Source organism: Puma concolor, chromosome A1, assembly GCF_028749965.1.
Source record: "Puma concolor isolate L17-30 chromosome A1, mPumCon1.1.hap2, whole genome shotgun sequence".
Classification (NCBI taxonomy): domain Eukaryota; kingdom Metazoa; phylum Chordata; class Mammalia; order Carnivora; family Felidae; genus Puma; species Puma concolor.
The window spans coordinates 102,802,891-102,815,591 of NC_141667.1; the positions used below are offsets into that span (position 1 = coordinate 102,802,891).

The following is a 12,701-nucleotide window of genomic DNA, read 5'->3' on the forward strand; positions in this document are numbered from 1 at the left end:
TCATGCTCTTAATCCCTGAGTTAACAGTTGAAACAGTCCTTGGCATTTAGAAAAAGCTAGGCTTTCAAAATTCTTCTTCTAAACCACTCAGTTTATATTTTTCATTTGTCTGTAGCTATGTCCACTTGCAGCTAAGAGAGTAACTGGGAACACTGAAGGAGCAGGGCGGAGGGATCGCCTTTATGAAAATATCCCATGAGAGCAAAACTGGAATGACTTTCACAGCAGACAGTCCAGGAAATTCTCTTGTTACACTTTCAAGGTCACCTTGATTTAGCTTCTCCCTCCAAAAGCACAAACTCTGTGTATATGGTAAATAACAATTAAAAAACAAAACAAAACAAAACAAACCCCTAACAAACTGAATTCAACAGCATATTAAAATGATTATGTGCTATGACAACCAAGTGGGATTTATTCTTGGAATGCAAGGATAGTTCAACATTCAAAAGCCAATCAATGTAATACATGAACAGAATGAAGGGGGAGGCGGGGAACCCAGTGCTTATATCCGAAAAAAAGTGTTAGGGTTCATTGAACATATTATGGACCAGGCATGATTCTGGATATTTAATATGCATGGTATCATTTCACCCTTTTAACAACCAGGTTATAGTCAATCAAGAAAATGATGCTGAGCTCCAGGGCCTGGGGTCACTTGCATATTTGACCACTGCAGCTTCACGGCAGCGGGGGCCTGGACACCCACGACCACAAAATAACATCTGACTCTGCTTTTCCCTCTAAAGTCATTTTGACTTTAGTCATTTCTTAGTTTAGATCCTACTTAATTAATGATGTGCTTAATTTAATTCTTATATATACATGATTTGCATATGTAGATAACGTCTAGAATTATGTACGGTGTTACGTTTACATTTGAGTAGATTGCCTGTTATTTCAGCCATTAATGTATTTCAGCATGGAAAGAGACATTTAAAACAATAAGATTATTTTAGGATGAGAAAAGAAAAGAACCCTATGCTGGTAATTAAGCTCCACACCATCTTTAGGTACTCTGCTTTAGCGAAGACTCTACCAAGGAGATTTTTCCTTTGCCAGGTGGCTCCATGTTAGGCTCTGCCCATAGGGCGCACTGGAGGGAGACTGCAAGAGAAAGAAATTACTATTTCCTGTTTTGCTTGCTGTTACTGTCAGTAGATTTCATCATTCTGGCTGTGACAGTTCCAATTTCTAGGCGTCCCCCTGCAGCACACCCAGACCAGCCTCACGGTGCCCCTTCAAAAATACCAGCAATGTATTGTATATTTGCAAGGTGCCAAGAGAGTACATCTTAAAAGTTCTCATCACAAGAAAAATTATGTAACTATCCATGGTGATGGATAGTAACTATGTGGTATGTGAAACTAATACAATGCATGTTGATTTAAAAAAAAAAATGACCAGCACCAGCCAGACAGTGCTTCCTCCCCAGAGGTTTTTGGTTGTTGGTTTCGTTTACTAGATCACTGGTTTATTATGAAAGGATATAACACAGGAACAGGCAGATGGTATGGGGAAAGGGCGGAGCTTCCACACTCTCTCCCTCCAAATCTCCATGTGCTCACAATCCTGGATATGTGAACCTCTCCAGAGGTTCTTGGCCCAAGATCCTCAGATGCCAGCATTAGCTAAGCACCATTTTCTACTCAGAAAGCTGGGTCCCGATTCCATGGGGTCTCTTCTCCAAGCTTCTGCATTGTAATATAATTCCAGCCTCTTCCCTTTGCCCCCCAACCTGCTACTACCTGAGTTACGTCAGTGCTCACTTTGTGCTTTTTCAGTCCCCCAATATCTGTTTAATTTCCTATATTAAATCTTTCTATTAAAATAGCTGGTAGTTTCTGTTCCCCTAACTGGATCCTGACTGATACATAATATTAACAGTGGGGTTAGGAAACAGACCTACAAAAATGGGATTATGGGGTTGGTTTGGTCATTTCTTGGCCTCACAGATAGTGCTGAGCTCCTTGTCAATGAAGAATGGGATGTTAGTAACCTATGGCATGCAGTAATATCAAAACTAATCAAAGCATCACTCGTAGTAGTAGGCTGTGAGGAAGTTCCTGGTGAAGAAAGTGATGTAAGGACCAAGTGGCTGCTACATTTAACCACGGTGGTAGCAACAATGGACTATGAGGTCTGTGGGAGTAGGGTGGCTGCATTGGAGTGCCCTAGAATAGTTAAATAGAACATTAACGAGCTCAAGGCTTTAAACTCTCAGCTCAAGTAATGGTCAGGAAACCAAAGAGCTTCTACGGTGACTCTAAAAGAATGTCTTTTCTTTTTTTCTAGTACCTGCAGGGCTGACCTCCCTAAAAATCAAACACACAGCTCAAATATGCAGGTTACATAATTACGACAAAAGTTTAATTTGAAGCCTCATCAAGTATGTCATATGCAAGGTCAGGGGCTTGTGAAGGATTGGGCTCCTGAGATTTAGAAGGAGGACACCCATGGAAACTCAGATGAAGTTGATAATCTTGAGCCCCCAAGTCATTCTGAGCCATCCTTGTTAGCGGAAGCAACTGTGTCCTCTTACTCTTTTTGGAGACACTATGGTAACCTCAACTGAAGTAGCAAACGATGCCTCGTTTCCTCAAAATTCCTGCTAACCACCCCTCGTTGCCTCTGAACATAATGGATCAGTTTTCAGCACACTCTAGGGAAGTGGTACAAGGTTCTGACACAGGAGAAAAGATCTTACAGTCTCTGTGATCGAGGAAGTCTCTCCCTTCAATTTTAAAATTTGATTTTCATTGCAGTGACATTATGTGCAATGAAAACATCCAACTTCCACCTTGCAGCTGTTCAAGAATATTTAGCATTGAAACTTGACAAATACTTGGTGACTAAGCCAACTTTGTGAGCTTTTTGTCATTAAGGTGAGCAATTCATTCATTCATTTTATACAAAATTTGACCCTTTGTAGGATATTTCTTATTCAATGACTAAAAATAAGAATAACTCATAAAGCAGTGGTTCTCAAAGCATGATCTCCAGATCACCAGCATCTAGCAGCTTGTTAGATGTTAGCAGCATCTAACCCCCTAGAAATGTGAATTCTTGGGGGTGCCTGGGTGGCTCAGTTGGTTAGGCAACTGACTCTTGATCTCAGCTCAGGTCTTTTTTTTTTTAATTTTTATTTTAGTTTTTTTTTTTTTTTTTTTTGACAGAGAGAGAGAAAGAGAGATGGAGAGAATGCATAAGCAGTGGAGAGGAGCGGAGGGAGAGGGAGAGAATCTTGAGCGGGCTCCATGCTTAGTGCAGAGCCTGACTTGGGGCTCTGTCCCACAAGCATGAGATCATGACCTGAGCCGAAATCAGGAGTCGGATGCTTAACCGATTGAGTCACCCAGGTGCCCCCCGCCTCAGGATCCCATCTTATCGAAAATTTCTGTGTCAGTTATTATCCGAGTACCTGGGACATGTCCTCACAGACAACATTATAAACCCAAGCTGTCCCCCTATGGGTTACCCTCACTCTTCCCCTTGCTCTCCACTTGCAGCAGCTGTGGGATTAAACGAACCAGAGGCAAAATGACTTTCCTTAAGATGCAGTTACAATAAAAAAAAAAAAAAAAAGTAAAAAGGGGCACCTGGGTGGCTCAGTTGGTTGAGTGTCCAGCTTCCGCTCAGGTCATGATCTCGCAGTTCGTGAGTTCGAGTCCCACATCAGGCTCCGGCTTGGAGCCTGGAGCCTGCTTTGGATTCTGTGTCTCCCTCTCTCTCTCTCTACCCCCCACCCCGCACATGCTTTGTCTCTCTCTGTCTCAAAAATAAATATTAAAAAAAATTTTCTTTGAAGATGCATTTACAACGACAAAAGAAAGCTAATCAACTAAAACTACATGCTTCCAAGAAACAACTAAGGTTAGTGAATCTGCCATTTAGCAAATTAGTTGTTTGGGAGATCAACCCAGATCCATGACTCTATGTAGAATAAAGACTCGGTACATCATCGACATCTATGCTTGTGTCAAAACATTAAAAGTTGATCTCAGTCTTTCACTGATTGTTCAAATATGGCTTTTTAGCACATTAAAATGTATCTTTTGCGGCCCCTGAGTGGCTCAGTTGGTTAAGCTTCCAACTCTTGATCTCAGCTCAGGTCTTGATCTCAGGGTTGTGAGTGCCAGCCCCAAGTTGGGCTTCATGCTGAGTATGAAGCCTACTTCAAAAAAAAAAAAAAAAAAAAAAAGTCTCGTTTGATGAAAGCACTCTTTTTGGTTTGGCTAACTCTTTCGACCTAAACTTTTTTCAGCCACATCTATAGACCAGACCCACCTTCTTCGGAGGCAGTCATGACACTGACCTTGCAGGAAATTTCAGGTAGTGTTTTATTTGCTCGTTTGGTTGTGGTTTATGATTTTATAGAAATGGAATCACGTTAATCTTTGGCTCTTTTTTTACCTAGCAGCTCATGCCGTCTTTCCCAAATCCATACAATTTATTTTTAATATGCTGACGAAAAGGACTGCTTGATACGGTTACAGCTGAGCATTTCTCCAGCAAGATATATCAAGATATGAAATTGAGATCAAGGATTAAGCTCATTTTTTGCCACAGTAATAAAATCCATAACCTGAATAAGAATCCAGGGTAAAAAAAACATTTAAACTTTGGTAGAGGCACTGTTGTGGCAAGAGTGTAGGAAAACAGACAACTTTAAGTTGTGAGAACCTAACTGGGTACAACGTCTTTTTTTTTGAACAGAGTGATTTGGCAATATCTATTACAATTGAAAATGCACATACAGTTGAATTCAAGAAGATGCAAGTATTTTCTTCTAGGAATGTAACCTACATATATATTTTACACAAAAGAGTGTCTTAGCAGCATAGACAATGAATGTCTGCACTGTCAGTGCACAGCCTGCTTGGGATTCTCTCTCTCCCTCTCTCTCTGCCCCTCCCCACCCATCCCCCTCCCCACAAAAGAGCAAGCAGGTCTATAAGAACAGGTATGAGATGATCTTTAAGATGTGTTGTATACTGTTGTATAGTATATTTACTATGCTACCATTTGCAAGGGGAAAGTGGTATATGCTTGTCACTGAATGTATGTGCTTAAAATATCACTGAAAGGATGCACAATAAATTGGGATAGAGAAGTGGCTGGGTGTTCCAGTTATCTATGTATAACAAACAGTGATCTATATAACAAGCCACCCCCAAACATTGTGGCTTGAAACACAATTCCGTAGGCTGACTGAGTTTTGCTGGGCAGTCTGCTAGGAATGCAGCCATCTGTCAGCCCAAGACTTACAGACTGAGCTCAACATCCAAGATGGTTCACTCACACGGCTGGGAGTTCTGCTGGCTGTTGTTAGGAGCTCAGCAAGGTTGTTCACCAGAGCTCCTACCTGTGGTCTTTCCATGTGATTTTTTTCCCAGCACGGTGCCTGGCTCTCAAGAGGGAGTGTCCTAAGAGTGAGCATTCCATGGGTCCCAGATGGAAGCTGCAAGGATCTTACGACCTAGCTTGGAAGTCTCAGAATATCACTTCCGTTTCATTCTGTTGCTCAAGCAGACCACTAAGCCAAGCCAGATACAAAAGGAATGGAATTAGATTCTTCCTCTCTATGGGAAGAGTGTCAAGGACACAGTGCATGTGGAATAGGAGATAATATTGCCATCCTCTGGAAATACAATCTTCCATAGAGAGATACTGACTTTTTTACCGTTTAGTCTGTGATACTTCTTGAACTTCTGTCCACATGGACATCCAAGTGTGTTTCAAGATTTTAGATCAACCACATTTGTAATTGTTTATGGTTGGTTAGTAACCTCATCCTTCTTTACAGACAAGTTCTCGGGAGGACTCATGGGGTTACACTGTCACAGCCCTCAGTAACATCATATTCTGAATCGTCCTGAGTTTCCTGCACATTTTCACTGCTTGTCAGGCTTACCCATCAAACTTCCTGTTTTTAACCACCAACCCACAGTCTTAGTTAAAAATTGTAATTTTGAAATGATTATAGTTCAAAGAGATCAATGAAAAGTGACACTGAAACCACAAAAACAGAGTTATCAGAGAACTCTTGTGGGAAGTGAAACTAAGCATGGTCATGCATTTGTTACCAAAACATTTGATTTCAGCACATTGTGGTGGGAAGGAAACTGCTTTGTGGAGACTGTGTGTGTGTGTGTGTGTGTGTGTGTGTGTGCGCGCGCGCGTGAGATATCAAATGCCTGGAACCTCACCCTCGAGAGAGAGGACTCTGCACTTAAATAAATGTCAGGTGTCTATAAATCAGTTGGAGGTGGATATTTGAAGGAAATCTCAATATTAAGAATTATCTACTAGCCAACTTGTTTCATTTACTTGAATGATGTCTGTGACTGCAGTTTATATTCCTCTTTTACAAAAAAAAAAAAAAAAACCATGGTGGTTGAATCATAGCTATATAGTAGTCATGCAGAAAATCAAAATTGTCCCTGTGTATTTTACTTTAAGAATCACCAAATATTTGGGGGGGGGGGTGAGGATCGCTGTCGTATGGACTCTGAGCATTCATCCCAGCCTCTTGCTTGAGTTTCCTAATACCCATGTGAGGGGCACTGCCTCAGTTTTACAGGTGATTAATCTCAGCCACAGGAAAGGGTGTTATCTGACCAACCAGCAGGGCAGGAGGGCAATCTGTTTTCCTAAACTGTTTTTAAACCGCTCTTCCATGAAGGGCACGCGCCTGCTGACGAGCGATCCCTCTGTGTTCCTGAGCCAGGCTGCGTCTGCTGAGGGTCACTGGGACAGGCGGTTCTTAGGATGTTCTCTCCGACAACCTTTACATTTCTTTTTTCGACTGAACTGAATGTTACCTTGGTGGTGCTAGAATGTAAGTCACGGCCACTGACATTTCCAGCAGGCAATAAGGTGGGCCCCCCTAGGGGCGGAGCTCGAGGCCTGAGGATCTTCTGAATGGGGTAGGTTTGCATCAGGCAGTAGCTCCCTTCCAAATTTGGAAATTTAGGTACTTGTGTTTACAGCCATAAGAAGTTCTGGGCTCTTCAGGGAGCCGTGTAATTAGATTACACTCACCTGGATAATCCCTTTTTGCATCAGCTGTGTCATATAACATAATGTAGTCACAGGAATGATATCCCATTCACAGGTTCAGGGGGATAAAGGGTGTGGAATCTCTTGTGGGAGCAGGTAGGGCATTTTGAGAATCCTGCCTACCACATTCTGGTTCTGCTGTTGGGAGTCAAGAGAGCATTTAAGAACAAGTGATCAGATGAGAATGACTCTCCTGGGGATATGTTTTCCCAGGCTTCATTGGCATTAATTGCTAAGTAGGTTTAGGTAACATTTGCAGTGGGTCTTATGGTCCTTAACGTGTACAATTTACCCTCATGCCATGGTTCTCACAGTGTGGGCGCAGGACCAGCCTCATCAGCATCATCTGGGACCTTGTCAGAAATGCAAATTTGGGGTCGCGTCCCAAACCTACTCAATTAGACGCTCTGGGTTTGTGGTCCTGAGATGTGTGTCGTAACAGGTGATTCTGATGCTACTCAATTGAGAACTATTTTTCTAAAGTAAGTCCCCAGTTTCTTTCTTTCCTTCCTTCCTTCCTCCCTTCCTGCCTTCCTTCCTTCTTTCCTTCCTTCCTTCTTCTTTCCTCCTTCCTTTCTTCTTTCCTTCTTTCCTTCCTTTCTTCTTTCCTTCCTTCTTCCTTCTTTCCTCCTTCCTTCCTTCATCCTTCCTTTGTTCCTTCATTCCTTCCCTCTCATTTCTCTGTGTGTGTATGTGTGCATGTGCATAAATCAGGCCATCTCTAGTGACTTCCGTTTCCAACAATCTATGATTCTGTGAATGTTATTAAAATGATTACAGTGTATAAACTAAAAGGCACATGTGTGCATCATCTGTGTGTGTGTGTGTGTGTGTGTGTGTGTGTGTGTGTGAGCTTACATACGCACAGTGGCTGAGAGCAGTCAAATCCTGGGTCCACTAATTACTAGCTGTGTAGCTGGGGCGGCTGCTTAGATTCTCTGAGGCTCAGTTTCCTCATTTATAAAAGAGGCTGCTATGTTTCAGATTCTGTGTCTCCCTCTCTCTCTGCCCCTCCCCTGTTCATGCTCTGTCTCTCTCTGTTTCAAAAATAAATAAACGTTAAAAAAAAAAAAAAAGAGGCTGCTAATAGTACCTATTTCGGAAGGGCACGAGGATTGAGTGAGACGACATGGAATGAGTCCGGAGCCTAGTAGCTCAGTGACTGTCAGTTGTAGTTATTTTATCTTGCTACATTTAAGTGTTCCCCTTGGGTTCTTGGGGAGCTGGGTCCCTAGTAGGGCTGGAGTACCAGGCCCAAGTCAAGAGGCCCTGAAACCACTGCCCAGATACTAAGGATTAGCTGAAGGTCAAGAGGAAACTTCTCTGATTCTCAGGGTCAGTTTAAGTCATCCCACTACAAAGAGAGTCATTTGGGTAGAGTGTGTACATAATCCTGTGGCTGCCTCAGTGTCCTCCCCTGGGAAGCTTGAGGAGATCACAACATAGAAGCAGCTGAAATGTGGAGAAAAGAAGCTACAAACAGTGGGCCTTTGTTATCTGTGCGTGTCTGCTTATATGTTTGTTTATTTTTGGTTTTTAATTTTCTTGTTGCTTTTCTTTGTTTTGCATCTTGAAAGGAGCAGAAATAGTTAAGGCCTGGAAGAGGGTCAGGATGTGCCTCTGTGAGGAAGCGTGTCAGGTGGGACACCCCTCATCCCCCCCCCCACCCGACTTCAAGGGACCCTCATCCCACCCCGACTTCACGGGCCTCACCAGTCAGGCTTCGAGGGATCTCCCCAGAGCTCACTAAGAGGCCTGAATAAAGATGAAGACCTCGTTGAGCCAGACACAGGGAGAGAGAAGAGGCCCCTCAGCAGGGTCTGCTTCCTCCAAGGGGAGCTCCACACTCCTCAACCTTCTGGGTCATCCTCCTGTGAGCTGATGTGGGAGGGAAAGCAGAGGCCACCCAGTGTGAATTGCTGCTGTCTGAAATGGAAGCCATTCTCCCACGCGTAGGCAGGCAGTGACATGAGGGGCTGAGCCCCACAGCTGCTCCCCACCCGCAGCCTGTTCCCAGGCACCACATGGCTCCTTTAAGCTTCGATGCCACCAAGAGAGTGGCCCAGCCTGGGAGACACTGCTCTGCTAACAACCGCTAATAACCACAGGAACTCTCCCGGTGGGATGCGGATGCTGGCCTGGTCCTCTTCAGCCCCAGGAAGAGGAGTTAGAGCTTGCCGATATGTGCGCTATTCGAGGTGGGTCTCTGGCTGAGGTCTTAAGCGGCTGCCATATGTCCACCAGTCTTATGCAGGAGGTGAGCTCCCCCAGTGAGAGCTCTTAGGACTGCAGACCGGCCAGGTTCCTGGAAGGCCTCACCATTCAGAGTTAGAGGCCCAAAGGTGCACTCATAACCGTTCTTGCCATCCAACACTTCTCGTATTCCCCATTAATGTGTCTGCATATTAATCCACTTGGTCCCCTTCATGCAGACCAAAGTTGGCCAATGTGGGGAGTGATTACAGATACTGCCTTCTCCCCTCTGTTGCTCCAGAAAGCCCGTCAATAATTTGATTCCAGTTAGCTGGAACCCTGGGTAACAGAACATTCTGCAACGCTAAACAATGTTTATAAAATGTTTATAAAAAAAATTTGGAAACCAACACCCAGCATCCTGAGGATATATTTTTTAACTGGTGCTGGGTAAAAAAAGTGTTAGAAAAAAAAAAAAAATGAAGTCCGTAGCGCAATATAACATATGAAAATAAAAGATCCATACACAAAACAATACTCCTAAAACTACAATGATATTTTTCACATTGATGTGGTTGCCTGTTTGGAGTAAAGAGATGAGCGCTAGGAATGGAGAAAGCAGGGAGAGGGGAGGAGAGGGGGTGGAGCGGGGAGGAGGGGAGTGGGGGAGGAGGGCGCAAGGGAGGGAAGAGGAAAAGGGAGGGGGAAGGGGGAGGGAGGAGGAAGGGGCGGGGGAGGGGAGGGGAAAAACTTGTAATGATGATAGCCAACTATGTCTCAAGGAGTATGAGTAACTCTATCCTCTAGAATGAAGTTACAAAACGAAAGGTAAGAGAAGAAGCAAGCCCTCGACTTGTGATTTCACTTTACAGATGGAGAAACCAAGGCTCAGAAGCATGAATTCTTTGGCCCTGAGGTTTCACGGCCATCAGGGGCAGAAACCAGGTATTTTGACTCCCCCTTCACTGCTCATTCTACTATGTCACACTGCTGCACAAGTATTTACAATACCTTGATTCTTGCCCTCCTAATGAGTAATTAATTCGGTTATAGTTTTAACAAGAGAGGTTGATCATCGCTGGTCCAACTCATACCTTCTCCTCCTGGAAGCTACCCCACGCTGCACGAAGACAGTAGCCCTGCTGGCCACCTGAAGACCTAGCCCTCCTCCTCTTGAGGTGGGCATCTGATGCAAGGGCAACCTTTCCACAGATAGGGGGAAGGCTGGCCAACCATCCTGGTTTGTGTTGGACTGGGGGGTTCCCAGAAGGCAGGACTTTCAGTGCTAATTCCAGAAAAGTCCTGAGCCAACTAGGACAAGTTGTTCACTCAGGCAGGAAGGGACTTATGACCTGTGAGCTCGGGTTCCAAACCACAGAATAGGCAATCAGGTTCTCAGAAACTGGGAAACTAAAAGACTGGGCCTGTCACCTGAAATAGAAGGGCCATGATATAGAAAAAGGGCAAGGAGAATTGAAGAGCTGCCATGTTGATCACATGGAAACAAAACTTACGAGCAGAAACTCTGAGCCAGTAGAGGACACTGACTGTATTTTAGGAAAACTGACTTTCAGTAGCTTCTTCCTTAAAAACCACCGTGGCCAATTGCAGATCCTTGTGGAGACTCTTTCCAGATGCTTCTGTTTGCTGCTGCTGCTTCTGCTTTCATTGCCAAGGAAAGGGCTACAGCAGACTCTTCCGTATTAAAGCAAGTTCCCTCCAAATCATGCTGCTTATCTTCCGAATTGAAACGAAATGAGCAAAATCCAGCACACTTAGAAATTTCAAGTTGGGAAACCCCAGAGGGACTCTTCCTGACTCCCACCTCACATTTTTGGAGCTCAGGAAACTCTTAATCAGCCAAAGCTGAGGTAGCAGACTGTTTTTCCCAAAGAGAGCCGTGACATTTCCCATCTCTCATCCTCTTCTTACATTATTTGACACCCTGTGGCTTATTTGACACCCTGTGGCTACTGTGAATGTTGGCTGCTGATGGCTCACAGCTGATTCCCAGTCCAGAGACTTGCCCTTGGCCCATGGGAGCCTTCTCTCCCAGAGGAATATGCCGACCCCCAAGGGAACACCCAGCCCAAGCCAAGCTGACGCAGGGGTACAAAAGGCCAGCCTCACTGCGTCACAGAGGACCAATCCAGTGGCACGATTCTTGCTTCACTACTTGGTGGGATCAGGCTGTCTCTCGTCTCCAGCTGAGGCCACATCCTTGCTGAGCATCCCCCCCACCTTGCACCCCTTTTTTCTTTCCTCGCTCCTTTCCCCGTGTAAGTACTTCCTTAACTAAGAATCCCCCACTCAAGGGTATTTCTGGAGATCCCAACCCAGGACACGCTTCCGGGGAAAGTAACAATTGTGCACTTTCGACTGAAATCTATGTGTGATTTTTTCGTGATTGGCTATTAGCTTCATTTAACAGCATTTATTGGCATCCCATGATACACATAAAGTGTGGAATAAGGCCTGGCTTTTACAGTCAAGGAATTTATATTGTAGTAGGGAGGACTTACAAGTAACCACAGACTCTACTCCAAGATAGAATTCAGTATGAACGACAACAAAGTTAAAAACCTAATTCTGGAATGTAGAGAAAGGGGTGCTTGATTTTGACCTGGAGAATCAGGAAAGAAATAGGCATGGGGAGGTGGCATTTCAACCGAGACTCCAAAGGCGGTAGCATCTTGGTAGCCAGAAGACACAAGGAAGGACATTCCAAAGGTGGGAACAGTGTAGAAAAGGCACACATTCCCGGGATGCATGCTGTGCTCTCTACACACCAGAGAAGCAGTCTGTCTGCTACAGTAAATTTGCTTATCTCTGTTCTGTCCAATATGTGTTGAGCCGATCTTTTTTTTTTTAGGTTTAACTCTCAGAGGGCAATATTATTTCTCTTATTTGTGTGTTTCTGGAAGGAAGCCCTATTACAGCCCCAAATATTGATAACCGAACCATGAGGTGTTACTTGCGGCAGCCACCAGAGGGACCTCCTAATGGTAAAAATGGCTCTACAGGGATGACCAGAGCCTTCTGCTGGCCTCATTACCCTTAAGTTAGCATCATCCATAGACAGGAGAAGCCCAGTCTGACGTCTACTCTAAAGCGCCTCCCTCCAGGTAATCACTACCTCTGAGCCCCAAACCAAATCTACTTGGACATCTGCCTTTGAGCCTGTCGGCCATACCCCACGGGAGCAAGACCCTGCTACAGCCTGCATCCAGGTACCATTTTGTCCCAGAGCCTTTCTTATTCATTTTCACATATGCATGCGTACTAAGTTGGGGCTTTGCACAAAGGAAGTCAAGTTGTAAAATAAAATTTTATCTTCCTGCTCTGCCAGTCTCTTCCCAACGAGAATGGATCCCAGTCAAGTTAGAAGCTTTTCAAGCAGGTATTCAGGACCAAAATACATGAGTTGGCTCCAATGGATACAGGCC

At 44.3% G+C, this 12,701-nt stretch overlaps 1 long non-coding RNA gene across 1 annotated transcript; it reads left to right on the top strand.

Annotated features, from left to right (window-relative positions):
* The first annotated feature begins 8,636 nt into the window (after positions 1-8,636).
* LOC147584340 (uncharacterized) lies at positions 8,637-11,667 on the top strand. Its single transcript, XR_015248529.1, has 4 exons — positions 8,637-8,701; positions 9,171-9,260; positions 10,128-10,200; positions 10,309-11,667. It is a non-coding gene; the product is annotated as an uncharacterized LOC147584340 (long non-coding RNA).
* The last annotated feature ends 1,034 nt before the right edge of the window (positions 11,668-12,701 follow it).